General features: G+C 42.1%; 1 long non-coding RNA gene across 1 annotated transcript; it reads right to left on the minus strand.

The window, feature by feature from the left end:
* Window positions 1-4,763: 4,763 nt before the first annotated feature.
* LOC149976902 (uncharacterized) lies at window positions 4,764-12,594 on the minus strand. Its single transcript, XR_016487050.1, has 3 exons — window positions 12,473-12,594; window positions 9,081-11,775; window positions 4,764-5,643 (listed from the first exon to the last, which is right to left on the minus strand). It is a non-coding gene; the product is annotated as an uncharacterized LOC149976902 (long non-coding RNA).
* Between the last annotated feature and the right edge of the window lie 3,621 nt (window positions 12,595-16,215).

Genomic DNA, 16,215 nt, shown 5'->3' on the forward strand with positions numbered 1-16,215 from the left:
ACCTCCAAAAATACCACTCCCACTGGGCCATCTGTCTTACAAATGTTTGTGTATGAGATCTGTCTTGTAGCATGTGGAGGGGTGTGGCCACCAAGCGTGCAGGTGACCATGGTCTGCCCATTAAGAAGGGACACGACACTAATTAGGGGAAAATAGTTTCTTCACTAGTCCAGCTCTTTAAAACTATTCTATATATATCTGTCTCGTACAGGTTATAGTATCTAAACTGTCATTGTGGAGTTGTTTACTTTGCTAAGTGTTTATTGGCTTAGTTTGACCAAGTGAATTCAATTACAAGTGCTTCCTGTTTCCTAGTCTCTGCCAGGTTATAAATGCTCAACATACAAATCGACCGAACAGCAGTGGAGAAGGTGAGAAGCTTAAGTTCCTCGGCATACACATCACTGCCAATCTGAAATGGTCCACACACACAGCCTCTTCTACCTCAGGAAGCTGAAGAAATGTGTCTTGGCCCCTAAGACTCTCACAAACTTTTACAGATGCACCATTGAGAGCATCCTGTCGAGCTGTACCACCACCTGGTACGGAAACCGCACCGCCCGCAACCGCAGGGCTCTCCAGATTGTGGTGTGATCTGCTCAACACATCACTGGGGGCACACTGCCTGCCCTCCAAGACACCTACAGAATCCAATGTCACAGGAAGGCCAAAAGAGACTGAGAAACAGCTTCTAGCTCAAGGCCATCAGACTGTTTAAATATCTATCACTAGCCGGCCTCCACCCAATACCCTCCCCTGAACTTAGTCACTGTCACTAGCCGGCTACCACCCGGTTTACTCAAATCAAAATTAAACTTTATTTGTCACATGCGCCGAATACAACCTTACAGTGAAATGCTTACTTACAAGCCCTTAACCAACAGTGCAGTTCAAGAAAGAGTTAAGAAAATATTTACCAAATAAACGAAAGTAAAAAATGTTAAAAAGTAACACAATAAAATAACAGTAACGAGGCCATATACAGGGGGTCAAAGTGCGGGGGTACAGCTTAGTCGAGGTAATTTGTACATGTAGGTAGGGGTGAAGTGACTATGTAAGGGGGGGGGGGGGGGTTCAATGTAAATAGTCCGGTGGCCATTTCATTAATTGTTCAGCAGTCCAATGGCTTGGGGTAGAAGTTGTTAAGGAGCCTTTTGGTCCTAGACTTGGTTCCCCCGGTACCGCTTGCCATGCTGGGGTCTTTGCCAATTTTTGGGGCTTTCCTCTGACACCGCCTAGTATATAGGTCATTAATAGCAGTAAGCTTGGCCCCAGTGATGTACTAGGCCGTACACACCACCCTCTGTAGCGCCTTATGGTCAGATGCTTAGCATTTGCCATACCAGCCAGTGATACAACCGGTCAGGATGCTCTTGATGGTGCAGCTGTATAACTTTTTGAGGATTTGGGGACCCATGGCAAATATTTTCAGTTTCCTGAGGGGTAAAAGGTGTCGTCATGCCCTCTTCATGACTGTCTTGGTGTGTTTGGACCATGATAGGTCGTTGTGATGTGGACACCAAAGGAACTTGAAACTCTCGACCCGCTCCACTACAGCCCCTTCAATGTTAATGGAGGCCTGTTCGGCCAGCCTTTTCCTGTAGTCCACGATCAGCTCCTTTGTCTTGCTCACATTGAGGGAGAGGTTGTTGTCCTTGCACCACATTGCCAAGTCCTGACCTCCTCCCTATAGGCTGTCTCATCGTTGTCAGTGATCAGGCCTACCACTGTTGTGTCGTCAGCAAACTTAAAGATGGTTTCGGAGACATGTTTGGCCATGCAGTTGTGGGTGAACAGGGAGTACAGGAAGGGACTAAGCACACACCCCTGAAGGGCCCCAGTGTTGAGGATCAGTGTGGCAGGTGTTGTTGCCTACCCTTACCTCCTGGGCTTTGTGGGCACTATGGTGTTGAACGCTGAGCTGTAGTTAATGAACAGCATTCTCACATTGTTGTTCCTTTTGTCCAGGTGAGAAAGGGCAGTGTGGAGTGCGATTGAGATTGTGTCATCTGTGTATCTGTTGGGGCAGTATGCAAATTGGAGTGGGTCATGACCAGCCTTTCAATCACTTCATGTCTACAGAGTGCTATGGGTCGGTAGTCATTTAGGAAGGTTACCTCCGTGTTCTTGGCCACAGGGACTATGGTGGTCAGCTTGAAACATGTTGGTATTACAGACTCAGACAGGGAGAGGTTAAAAATGTCAGTGAAGACACTTTCCAGTTGGTCAGCGCATGCTCTGAGTACACGTCCTGGTAATTCGTCTGGCCATACGGCCTTGTGAATGTTGACCTCTTTAAAGGTCTTACTCACATTGGTTGCGGAGAGCGTGATCACACAGTAGTCCAGAACAGCTGATGCTTTCATGCATGTTTCAGTGTTACTTGCCTCAAAGCGAGCACAGAAGTAATTTAGCTCGTCTGATAGGCTCGTGTCACTGGGCAGCTCTCGATGGTCCTTCCCTTTGTAGTCTGTAATAGTTTGCAAGCCCTGCCACATCTGACGAGCGTCGGAGCCATATAGTACGATTTGATCTTAGTCCTGTATTGACGCTTTGCCTGTTTGGTGGTTTATCGGAGGGCATAGCGGGATTTCTTATAAGCTTCCGGGTTAGAATCCCTCTCCTTGAAATCGACAGCTCTACCCATTAGCTCAGTGCGGATGTTGCCTGTAATCCATGGTTTCTGGTTGGGGTATGTATGTACAGTCCCTGTGGGTACGACGTCATCGATGCACTTATTGATGAAGCCAGTGACTGATGTGGTGTACTCCTCAATGTCATCAGAAGAATCCCGGAACATATTCCAGTCTGTGCTAGCAAAACAGTCCTGTAGCTTAACATATGCTTCATCTGACCACTTTTTTATTGACGAGTCACTGGTGCTCCTGCGTTAACTTTTGCTTGTAAGCAGGAATCAGGAGGATAGAATTATGGTCAGATTTGCCAAATGGAGGGCAAGGGAGAGCTTTGTACGAGTCTCTGTGCGTGGAGTAAAGGTGGTCTAGAGTTGTTTTTTTTCCCCCTCTCGTTGCACATTTAACATGCTGGTAAAATGGATTTAAGTTTTCCTGCATTAAAGTCCCCAGCCACTAGGAGCGCCATCTCTGGATGAGCGTTTTCCTCTTTACTTATGGCCGTATACAGCTCATTGAGTGTAGACTTAGTGCCAGAATCGGTTTGGGGCGGTAAATAGACAGCAAAAACGAATATATATGAAAACTCTCTAGGTCGATAGCATGGTCTACAGCTCATCATAAGATAAGTAAAATTGGGTGACTATGATCTTCTCTACAAAAATGTAAGAAATAACAGATGTCTTGTGTTATTTTATAGACTATCCACTATATTGACCAGATACTGTAGTGGCTGCTCTAACATCAATGAAAATAAATGGTGTTCGAGAGGATCAAAACCGCAATGTATAATGGTTCAATTGTGACTGACTGATCTACCAATAATTAGTTGTTATTTATGATGCAAGGTTTGTAGATCAGTCAGTCACCTGCAGTCGTTTTGATGCTCTCAAACACTACCAATGGGTGTGTTTGAGTTGTAAGCGAAAGCTACCGACTGTAGACAAAAGTCGAGGAGTGAAGTGGGGGGAGGTGCATCTTCGATGGCCAAAAGTTGGGCAGTGATTTTCTAACAGCAATGCTCAGACCAACATCCCAGTGTTGTCATTGTTTATCAAAGTTTTTCTTTATAATGTCGAAATAACATGGCTCCAATACCCATATCACACGCTCACAAACTAAAATGATGTGTGTTCACTGTTCAATTATTTACAGAGAGTATCAAATATCACATTAATTTGTATATAGGTTATCCACTGTATACAAGAAGTTGGTTCCTGTTTCAGACATGTCTTTGGTCCCATTCAGATGGATCAAACAAAAACACCCAATTGATTGGTTTACAATAGTGCCTCCCACAATGCAGACAAGGCTGCAGGAGGAAGTTGGTGAAGAGCAGCTTGCAGTCAATTTCATTACCTTTGATCACATGATTTCTGTAAAGTCCATGCTGTCTACATGTGGGAGCAAGTCAGACTATTGTTATGCACATAACACAACACGTTTTGAAAGGCGGTGACCAATGATACACTCAAACTTGTCCCATGTCTTCAAAAATGGAAGGCAGTTGGAGAAGGCAAGATCAGGTGGGAACATTCTAGCCAATGAGAGAACGGATATGCATGTGAACAGGTGCAACGGTTTCCACTAGTTACCACAGCCACAAAGTTAAAACTGTATCCTAAAAATGTATGGAGAAAAAAGTGCTTTTTGGTCTTAATTTATGGTTAGGGTTAGGCATAAGGTTAGTAGTGTGGTTAAGGTTAAGGTTAGAATTAGGTTTAAAATCACATTTTGAGAAGATTGATTGTATAAATAGTTTGGATTATACGACTTTGTTTGTGGTAACTAGTGACGACAAGGCACCACGTTGTTGCCAGACTTGTATAGCCATAATGAACAGTTTTGTGAACTTGTGACCTTATTTGACCTTTTCTGCTGCTTTTGGTACATGGTTCAATCCCCCCTTGGGGCACTACTTGTTGACTAATTATAACACTTAAACAATCACAATACAGTAACTATTGGTCACTCTTATGTATTATTATTCTATGTATTAATTATATAATTGTGTCCGTTATTAATGATAATTTTTATGATAAACCTTTTTTACTAGATATCTTACAATGTATTTATATATTTACAGACTGTGTGTGTGTGTGTGTGTGTGTGAGAGAGAGAGAGGAGAGAGTGTGTGCAGGTTGTTTTATTTTTTCCTTGTCAGCCACCCATCTCTGCTTTTCTGCTTCATAAAAAGCTGAGGTCTGGAACTCCCTCCAGGTCATCTCTCTCTCCATTCCTTGGCCTTGGTTGCCTGATGACTCACCCTGAATTTAAATTGCTACATACATCCATTGTGGAGAACAAACATTAGTTTGGCCAGAGCAATGTGATGGGTAGCTACAGGCCTTAGTACATTAAAAACACTTTTGCAGGACAATAAACTATCTGCCTGCCACTCCTGGGAACCTTGTATGTATATATATATATGAGTAATGTTTTTCAACAGAAAAAGCACACAGAATTTCCTCAAACTGTACACATTAAGCAATACTCTTTTACAATATTATTAATCACACTTGGATTTGATAGCTATTTAGATTCATTATGTAGATGTTGATAATGGATATGCAGGAGTAGATATCTCCAATCCTAAAATAAAATGGAGCATACATAAAATAAACAAGTAATTACAAATTATTTACATTGGGGATAATGTGTGTGTGTGTGACAGCGAGAGAGAGTGTGTGTGTGTGTGTGTGTGTGTGCATGTTATGTTTTATTTTTCCTTGTCACTCTCCCATCTCTGCTTTGTCAGTCTTGATAGGCCCAGTGTACGCACATCTGGGTGAGGCTTTCGGGCCTTTGGTGGAGTGCATGGTAAATCTGAAAGAGAGATGCACAAAGTGGCAGTAAGTATATAGCTCAACAACATGTTTGTGTGTGCACATCTGTTGCTCTGAGTTAATGTGTGTGTTAATGTAATAAAAGTTTCTCCCTTCACGGCCAGTGTAGTAGGACCTGGTGCAGCAGAGGACTGCAGAGGACTGCTGTGGCTGCAGCTGAACTGCTGAGGGTGGCAGAACAGAAAGAGAGAGGCACACGTTTTAAGATTCAATCAGATACTAAAGATTTTTTTTTACCTTTAATTAATAAGGCAAGTCAGTTAAGAACACATTCTTATTTACAATGACAGCCTAGGAACAGTGGGATAACTTCCTTGTGCAGTGGCTGAATGGGGCGGCAGGGTAGCCTAATGTTTAGAGTGTTGGACCAGTAACCAGAAGGTTGCAAGTTCAAATCCCCGAGCTGACAAAGTACAAATCTGTCGTTCTGCCCCTGAACAGGCAGTTAACCCACTGTTCGTTCCTAGGTCGTCATTGAAAATAAGAATTTGTTCTTAACTGACTTGCCTAGTTAAATAAAGGTTAAAAAAAGACAGATTTTTACCTTGTCAGCTCAGGGATTCAACCTAGCAACCTTTTTGTTACTGGCCCAACACTCTAACAACTAGACTACCTGCCGCAGATAGCCGACTCCCGCATAGCTGATGTTTTGGCGGTGTCTGAGGTTTAACTACGTTGGAGTTGTAAAATCGGTATGCAGCTGCTCTTTATCATTGTCACAAAGCCACACCCATCCTACTCGTGAGACAAGTTCCGAACGAGAAAGTGTAGGCTATATAAAAAAAGAAATGTGCCTTTTTCAGGACCCTGTCTTTCAAAGATAATTTGTAAAAATCCAAATAACTTCACAGATCTTCATTGTAAATGGTTTAAACACTGTTTCCCATGCTTGTTCACTGCACCATAAACAATTAATGAACATGCACCTGTGGAACGGTCGCTAAGACACTAACAGCTTACAGACGTTAGGCAATTACGGTCACAGTTATGAAAACTTAGGAAAGAGGCCTTTCTACTGACTCTGAAAAACACCAAAAGAAAGATGCCCAGCGTCCCTGCTCATCTGCCTTAGGCATGCTGCAAGGAGGCATGAGGACTGCAGATGTGGCCAGGGCAATAAATTGCAATGTCCGTACTGTGAGACGCCTAAGACAGAGCTACAGAGAGACAGGACGGACAGCTGCCACTGATCAAGTGGCACACTTGCGGGACAGGTACAGGATGGCAATAACAACTGCCCGAGTTACGCCAATCCCTCCATCAGTGCTCAGACTGTCCGCAATAGGCTGAGAGAGGCTGGACTGAGGGCTTGTAGGCCTGTTGTAGGCAGGTCATCACCAGACATCACCGGCAACAATGTCGCCTATGGGCACAAACCCACCGTCGCTGGACCAGACAGGACTGGCAAAAAGTGCTCTTCACAGACGAGTCGCGGTTTCGCCTCGCCAGGGGTGATGGTCAGATTTGCGTTTATCGTTGAAGGAAGGAGCGTTACACCGAGGTCTGTACTCTGGAGTGGGATTGATTTGGAGGTGGAGGGCCCGTCATGGTCTGGGGCGCTGTGTTACAGCATCATCGGACTGAGCTTGTTGTCAGTGCAGGCAATCTCAATGCTGTGCGTTATAGGGAAGACATCTTCCTCCCTCATGTGGCACCGTTCCTGCAGGCTCATCCTGATATGACCCTCCAGCATGACAATGCCACCAGCCATACTGCTCATACTGTGTGTGATTGTGAGTGTTCTGTCATGGCCAGCGAGGAGCCCAGATCTCAATCCCATTGAGCACATCTGGGACCTGATGGATCAGAGGGTGAGGGCTAGGGCCAATACCCCCCGAAATGTCAGGGAACTTGCAAGTGCCTTGGTGGAAGAGTGGGGTAACATCTCACAGCAAGAACTGGCAAATCTGGTGCCATCCATGAGGAAGAGATGCACAGCAGTACTTAATGCAGCTGGTGGACACACCAGATACTGACTGTTACTTTTGATTTTGACCCCCCATTTGTTCAGGGACACATTATTCCATTTCTGTTAGTCACATGTCTTTGGAACTTGTTCAGTTTATGTCTCAGTTGTTGAATCTTGTTATGTTCATACAAATATTTACACATGTTTGCTGAAAATAAACGCAATTGACAGTGAGAGGACGTTTTAGAAATAATGATGACACCGCCAATGACACCACCAAAACAAACACTATGCGGATGTCAGCTAAAGCGGATGTGATTGAATAGAGCCCCAAGTGATGGAGACTATGGATATGTGTATACATGTACAGTACTAGTCAAAATCTTGGAAACACCTACTTATTCAAGGGTTTTTCTTTATTTTTACTATTTTCTACATTGTAGAATAATAGTGAAGACATCAAAACTATGAAATAACACATATGGAAGTGACCAAAAAAGTGTTAAACAAATCAAAATATATTTTAGATTTTTCAAAGTAGCCACCCCTATGGTGGATAGAAATTCTACAAATTAACTTTTAACAAGGTTAATGGAAATGCATTCCAGGTGACCACCTCATGAAGCTGGTTGAGAGAATACCAAGAGCGTGCAAAGCTGTCAACAAGGCAAACGGTGGCTACTTTGAAGAATCTAAAATAAATATATATTTAGATTTGTTTTAACACTTTTTTGGTTACTACATGATTCCATGTGTTATTTCATAGTTTTGATGTCTGCACTATTATTCTAAAATGTAGAAAATAGTACAAATAAAGAAAAACTCTTGAATAAGTAGGTGTGTCCAAACTTTTGACTGGTACTGTATGTGATAATTCCCTGTATCACCTGTCGCGGCCAGTGTAACAGGTGAAAGGAGCAGATGACTGCATCTATGAGGGCTATGCTTGAGCTAATAGGGGTGTCAGATCTAAAAGAGAGCGGCACAATTTTCTTAAGTGAAAATAATTATACAAAACAGAGAGTGATTAAGTGAGTGAGTGTGTATACGTGTGTGCGATAATTATCTGGACCACATCACACTACTTCAAGTCTACAAGCCTCTAGTTCCAGAGTGCCACTCCAGGTCTGGAACAGCTTGGTGGAAACACGGTTACCTGTCACCCACCGAGCCTAGTTGGCAGATCTGAACGATAGGCACAATATTATGTTAATGACAAAGCCTTGACTACACACTAACCTAAATGAAGTGTGTGTGTTTGTGTGAGTGTATAGGGCAACCACGCAGCAGACTTCATTTTCCCAACTGCTCATTGTACTTGCACTCACAAACTGTGGTGTATGTGTTCTGTGTTATTGTGAATCAGTGTCACGTTCTGACCTTAGTTCCTTGGTGATGTCTTTGTTTTAGTATGGTCAGGGCGTGAGTTGGGTGGGCAGTCTATGTTCTTTTTTCTATGATTTGGTATTTCTGTGTTTGGCCTGGTATGGTTCTCAATCAGAGGCAGCTGTCAATCGTTGTCCCTGATTGAGAACCATACTTAGGCAGCCTGTTTTCACCCTTGCGTTGTGGGTGATTATTTTGTTCTGTGTATTCACCGTACAGGACTGTTTAGTTTTCAGTCGGTGTCACTTTATTGTTTTGTTTCAGTGTTCGATTGTTCTGTTCTATTAAATCAATATGGACACTTACCACGCTGCGCATTGGTCCTCCTCTTCTTCCACCACCAACAACGGCCGTTACACTCAGAAGTGTGTCAACCTGACCACATCTTTGTAGTAGGACATTCAGTGATTAGCTTTGGAAAAAATTACTATCAACATTGTACAGTAAAAAGGATATCAAATATTCAGATTAGGATTGACAAGTTGGCTAAATCATGTGAAGTTACAAAACCTCTCGGGCATAGTCTACACTTAAATTAAATAAAGAATTTAGGACCTGAGCTCTAGGACCATGCCTCAGGACTACCTGGCCTGACGACTCCTGTCCCTGTCCCCAGCCCACCTGGTCGTGCTACTGATCCAGTTTCATGCTGTTTCTGTCTGCGCCTATGGAACCCTGAACTGCTCAGGGCTCACTGGAAGTGCTACCTTTTCCCAGACCTGCTGTTTGATCCTGTCTCTCTCTATCGGACCTACTGTCTCAACCTCTAAATGCTCAGCTATGAAGAGCCAACTGGCATTTAATCCTGAGTTGCTGAACTATTGCACCCGCTATAACCATTGTGATTATTATTTAACCCTGCTGGTCATCTATGAACGTTTAAATGTCTTAAAAAACAATCTGGCCTAAATAGCTGTACTCTTTTATAATATCCACCAGCACAGCCAGAAGAAGACTGGCCACCTCTCAGAGCCTGGCACCTCTCCAGGTTTCTTCCTATGATCCTGCCTTTCTAGGGAGTTTTTCCTAGCCACTGTGCTTCTACAGCTGCATTGCTTGCTCTTTGGGGTTTAAGGCTGGGTATCTGTATAAGCACTTTGTGACAACTGCTGATGTAAAACAACATTGATTGAGTGCTTGTATATTGCTTCTCTTCATGTCAGTAACTCTAAATATGACATTGAGTTTAGAGGTTGACCGATTAATCGGAATGGCCGATTAATTAGGGCCGATTTCAAGTTTTCATAACAATCGGAAATCTGTGTTTTTGGACACTGATTTTTTTTTTACCCCTTTATTTAATCTTTATTTAACTAGGCAAGTCAGTTAAGAACACATTCTTATTTTCAATGACGGCCTAGGAACGGTGGGTTAACTGCCTTGTTCAGGGGCAGAACGACAGATTTTTACCTTGTCAGCTCCGGGGATTCAATCTTGCAACCTTACAGTTAACTAGTCCAACGCTCTAACCACCTGCCTCTCAATGCACTCCACGAGGAGACTGCCTGTTACGCGAATGCAATAGAAGCCAAGGTAAGTTGCTAGCTAGCATTAAACTTATCTTAAAAAAAACAATCAATCAATAAATCATAATCACTAGTTAACTACACATGGTTGATGATATTACTAGTTTATCTATCCATAATCGATGCAGTGCGTATCGTTGCTCAAATGTATACCTAACCATAAACATCAATGCCTTTCTTAATATCAATACACAGAAGCATATATTTTTAAACCTGCATATTTAACTAAAAGAAATCCAGGTTAGCAGGCAATATTAACCAGGTGAAATTGTGTCACTTCTCTTGCGTTCATTGCACGCAGAGTCAGTGTATATGCAACGGTTTGGGCTGCCTAATTTGCCAAAATGTTACATAATTATGACATAACATTGAAGGTTGTACAATGTAACAACAATATTTAGACTTATGGATGCCACCCATTAGATAAAATACAGAACGGTTCCGTATTTCACTGAAAGAATAAACGTTTTGTTTTCAAAATGATAGTTTCCGGATTCGGCCATATTAATGACCTAAGGCTTGTATTTCTGTGTGTTATCATGTTATAACTAAGTCTATGATTTCATAGAGCAGTCTGACTGAGCGATTGTAGGCAGCAGCAAGCTCGTAAGCATTCATTCAAACAGCACTTTCATGCGTTTGCCAGCAGCTGTTTTTGACTTCAAGCCTATCAACTCCCAAGATTAGGCTGGTGTAACTGATGTGAAATTGCTAGCTAGTTAGCGGGGTGCGCGCTAATAGCGTTTCAAACGTCACTCGCTCTGAGACTTGGGGTGGTTGTTCCCCTTGCTCTGCATGGGTAACGCTGCTTCGTGGGTGGCTGTTGATGATGTGTTCCTGGTTCGAGCCCAGGTAGCTGCGAGGAGAGGGACGGAAGCTATACTGTTACACTGGCAATACTAAAGTGCCTGTAAGAACATCCAATAGTCAAAGGTTAATGAATTACAAATGGTATAGAGAGAAATAGTCCTATAATTCCTATAATAGCTACAACCTACAACTTCTTACCTGGGAATATTGAAGACTCATGTTAAAAGGAACCACCAGCTTTCATATGTTCTCATGTTCTGAGCAAGGAACTTAAACGTTAGCTTTCTTACATGGCACATATTGCACTTTTACTTTCTTCTCCTAAACACTTTATTTTTGCATTATTTAAACCAAATTGAACATGTGTCATTATTTATTTGAGGCTAAGTTGATTTTATTGATGTATTATATTAAGTTAAAATAAGTGTTGATTCAGTATTGTTGTAGTTGTCATTATTACAAATACATTATTTTTTTTAATCGGCCGATTAATTGGTATCGGCTTTTTTTGGTCCTCCAATAATCGGTAATCGGTATCGACATGGGAAATAGGTCGACCTCTAGTTGAGTTATCTTACATTTCCTCAATAGGAAGTTGTACCTTAAGCCAACACTTTTCCTTGTCTTTCCTGCTGGGGACAGGGGGCTTCGGGTTTTGGAAGGACCTAAAGAATTGTAATATCAACAATAATTAGTGGACACATTTATGAATGAAATTCAAGGTGGGTTAGCTGTTTATCTCATCTGATTGCGAATTGCTGATGATATACTGCACGTCTATTTTCTTTTGAAAATCTACCACAATTCAATCTAGTGAGAGTACACACAACCGTTAGCTTATTTCACCAGGTCAAAAATAACAAACAAAAAATTCAAGGAAGACCTAGCAAAGAGGGTAGAGCGCTCAAGTAAAAGGCATATCAATAGCAGCAGCTATGGTATGGATAAAGACAATGTGGCACCACCACATCTGCATGAATGTGTGATCGCTCGATAATAGTATCTAATTTAAGCTATTAGCTTAACTAGTTAACTTAGCTCCAAAGAGACAACCAATGGCATCAACAGTCTTTTTAACTAAAGGTCCATCTAGTTAGCAATGGTTGCATGTAAAACCACTTTAGAGATGATCACAAAGTTTGAAAGCAAAGTTAACTTATTGGTCTGCTGCTCTTCGGAACTAGAGGCATCCACATACCTAGTGTTGTTAGCATTAGCTAGCTAGCAGTGCTTGCGTGTTAGCTATCAAACTATCTATCCAGCAAGAATGTCAAAGTCGAAAAATTAAATATGTTAATTAAGCCATGCTGATTTAGTAAGGTAAATCCAATTGGACTGAAGTAATTAACAGGCTGAACGTACATTTCTGTGACTCACTAGCTAACTTTAGCTTGCTAGTTGTCCCAGCGTGCGGATTCTTTGGCTCAACAGCCCTAACCATTTCCCATGCATTGTCAATGGGGTTTCTAAAACAACCCGGGTGTAATGTAATTCTGGCCACTGGTTGGTTTTGTGTCACTAGTCTGATTTCCCATAAGGAACACTGAAAACAGGACGAGGTGCATATTTCTTAGCCCAGCAGCAGTCACTGAGACAACTGGCCTCTGATATAACGTTGTTGTTTTTTAGTTACTGGGATGTCACGTTTCCTATTTGTATCAGTACACTTCTAACAACCTAATCATTACGAAACTTCTATTCGATCAATAAGCCACACCTAGCAAATAAACCATTACCTTTTTTGTTAACCAGATTCAAAACTCTTAAGAATAGAATACACTACATTACCAAAAGTGTGTGTACATCTGCTTGTCGAACATCTCATTACAAAATCATGGGTATTAATACAGAGTTGGTCCCCCCTTTGCTGCTATAACAGCCTCCACTCTTCTGGGAAGATGTTCCACTAGAAGTTGGAACATTACATTGGGACTTGCTTCCATTCAGCCACGAGCTTTAGTGTGGTCGGACAATGATGTTGGGCGGTTAGGCCTGGTCCACAGTCGGCGTTCCAATTTAATAAAATTTGATTTGATTTATGGGAGATTTAGATGGTGTTCCAAGATTAAGATTTATAGTTGACCGGGGCAGCTCTAGCAGGGCAGAGATTTGACAAACGGACTTGTTAGAAAGGGTAGCTTTCAATGATGGTGCCATGTTGAAAGTCACTGAGCTCTTCAGTAAAGACCTTCTACTGTCAATGTTTGTCTATGGAGATTGCATGGCGGTGTGCTCGAGTTTATACGTCTGTCCAGGGGTGCAACTTTGGTTTTAGAAGTAGGGGGGCATCATTTATTTATTTATTTTTATCTAGTCGGATAAACACTCCAAACAGCCCACCCGACCACTCGGAGGCGTCCGCATTGTCCTAAAGCACACCGGTGCCTTGTTTTGTATCACATTTCAATGATAAAACTGGGGAGGACAAAAATGCAATTTCAGAATGTGGAGGGGACATGTCCCCCACGTCCCTAGTGAAAGTTGTGCCCCTGCATCTGTCAGCAATGGGTGTGGCTGAAATAGCCAAATCCACTTATTTGAAGGGGTGTCCACAAACTTTTGTATATATAGTGTATGTGAGTGGAGCTGGAACTGGAGCACAGCGATCCCAATTTGACTGGAGTGTGGAGCGAGATTCCCAAAGGCTGGAGCCTTGGCCTTCTCGCCCACTCTAATTTAGCTCCAGTAGCGCTCACTTCACGAGCTCAGGGCATGCCCTGACCCAGCATGCATTTGTAGTCTACTTGTGTGCTGCTATAGCCCCTTGCTTTAGCTACTGTAATGCAGTTTCCGTATATTCTCACAAAGAAACTGATGAAACACACAGGTGCAAAATCAAGGTAACTTACAAAGATGATGACCAGGAGCAAGAGAGGGAGTGTCGTGTTGTTGCGTCTACAACTAAAAAATTATCATGGAATCTGAAAAGACAAGTATCCCAAAAGCATGATAGTTTTCTTATTACATCCACATTGTAAATGAAAGGAAATTAGGTGGTTAGATAACTCAGTGTGTCATTGTAGCAAATCATTTAGAAACTAAAAATCCGATCTCTTAAACATTTCGTTCATTTTTTTGTTCTATTATCTATACAATAGACCATCTGTTATTTTGGCCCAATAGACCTGGCATATTTCCATGTTCAAAAAGCTTTCCATTTTGATTGGGTTATTTTGCCTAAAAACCTTTAGGCCTACCTATAAAAATAAAAGCAACTCTGTATCTCTGCCCAGCCTGTCAAGAACAGCCAAAAGGATGTTACGCATCCCCAGTGGCTCTGCAAGTGTGGAGAGGATATTCTCCGCTCCTGGCCTGCTCTCCAGGCAACATTGCATGAGCCTGAAGCCACAGACTGGCCAAACTTGTGCTTCTAAAAATAAATTCAAAGGCACTAATAAGTCATTTTTAGTATAATTTGTATTTAATTCTAAGTACGTCCTAGGCTATATGTGAAATTTATAGTGGTGTAAAGTACTTAAGTAAAAATACTTAAAAGTACTACTTAAAGTAGTTTTGGGGGGTATCTGTACTTTACTATTTATAGTTTAAACAACTTTTAATTTTAGTTCACTACATTCCTAAAGAGGTATGAGGTAGGTTTGTTCCCGTTTGGTGGGTGTGGCAAGGTGTGGTCTTGTTAATATGAGTGTGACCATCTGAAATCGCTAAACTGGTGCAGCACATAATAGTAACTGCCCTCTCTCTGGCCCACCTTAATCACAACTTTTTTCAACTGGTCATTCAAATCCTACCCAACTCTATAAAATAAAAAAATAAGAAAAAATAGAATCACCTGTAATAGCGTGAAAGTGGTATGACTAAAAAGAGTGGGTCGAATGTTAAATTGTGTGATTTCTATGTTAGTCTATTATCGACACTATCAGACACTTTCTCTTTGCCCTTTACAGGCCTTTAGCGGTATAACATTCTCATAAATCCTATAGCTGAAAGGCAAATATGCCTGTTTTTATTCTTATTTTACGTCTGGAAAGGTCAAATCTAGGAGTGATTGCCTGTTGAAGGGTTTATTTTAAAGATCTGGCCCATGACGCTGTAGCCAAGTAATGAGAATATAGGTGGTAATCACATAGTTGACAGCATATAATCTTAAATGCATATTTGTATATTATTTACAGTATGGATAGACTTTGACAGATTCCCTGTGGCTCACATCTTGATCAATACGGCTTTTTTCACTTCAAGTGCATTATGTAACAACATGTCAATAAAAGATCATGCACAGGCTTCACCCAGAAAACATAGTTTATAAGCGGTAAACTACAAAACAGTACAGCAGTCATTTATTGAAGTCTACAAGGGCTATTGTTTGTCTATCATTGAGTAATACTGGGCACGCGAGTGGTAAGCTGAAAGTAGCCAACTGTAGACGGAAGTCGAAGAGTAAAGTCAGGGCAGGTACATATGCACCGACAGCAAATCATAAAACTTCTGATGTGCTAGCGGTCAAACAAGGAAATGGTTCCAAATGTTTTTCCGCCGTTCAGAAACATGGGCTGTGTTTCATGTAGGCTTACCCTGGCTGTAATTACCCACCCAAAATGAAATTATAATTAGCTGCTAATGTGGCTATCAAAGAACTACAAATGCCATGATGATCTGGACGGGACTGCCAAACCGAGGCAAAGGTAAGAATCTCTGGATTAACCATCTAAGGCAATCAAACGTCAGAGACAAAGTGGAGTAGCAATTCAACGGCTCAGACACGAGACATATGTGGCAGGGTCTACAGACAATCACGGAATACAGAAGGAAAACCAGCCACGTCGCAGACACCGACATCTTGCTTCCGGACAAGCTAAACACCTTCTTTGTCCGCTTTGAGGATAATACAGTGCCACAAACTCGGCCCGCTACCAAGGACTGTGGGCTCTCCTTCTCTGTGACCAACGTGAGTAAGACATTTAAGAGTGTTAATCCTCGCAAGGCTGCCGGCCCAGACGGCATCCCTAGCTGCGTCCTCAGAGCATGTGCAGACCAGCTGGATGTTGTGTTTACGGACACATTCAATTTCTCCCTATACCAGTCTGCGGTCCCCACATGCTTCAAGATGGCCTCCATTGTTCCTGTACCCAAGAAAGCAAAGT

Source organism: Oncorhynchus mykiss, chromosome 16, assembly GCF_057628025.1.
Source record: "Oncorhynchus mykiss isolate SJ-2025 chromosome 16, ASM5762802v1, whole genome shotgun sequence".
Lineage (NCBI taxonomy): Eukaryota > Metazoa > Chordata > Actinopteri > Salmoniformes > Salmonidae > Oncorhynchus > Oncorhynchus mykiss.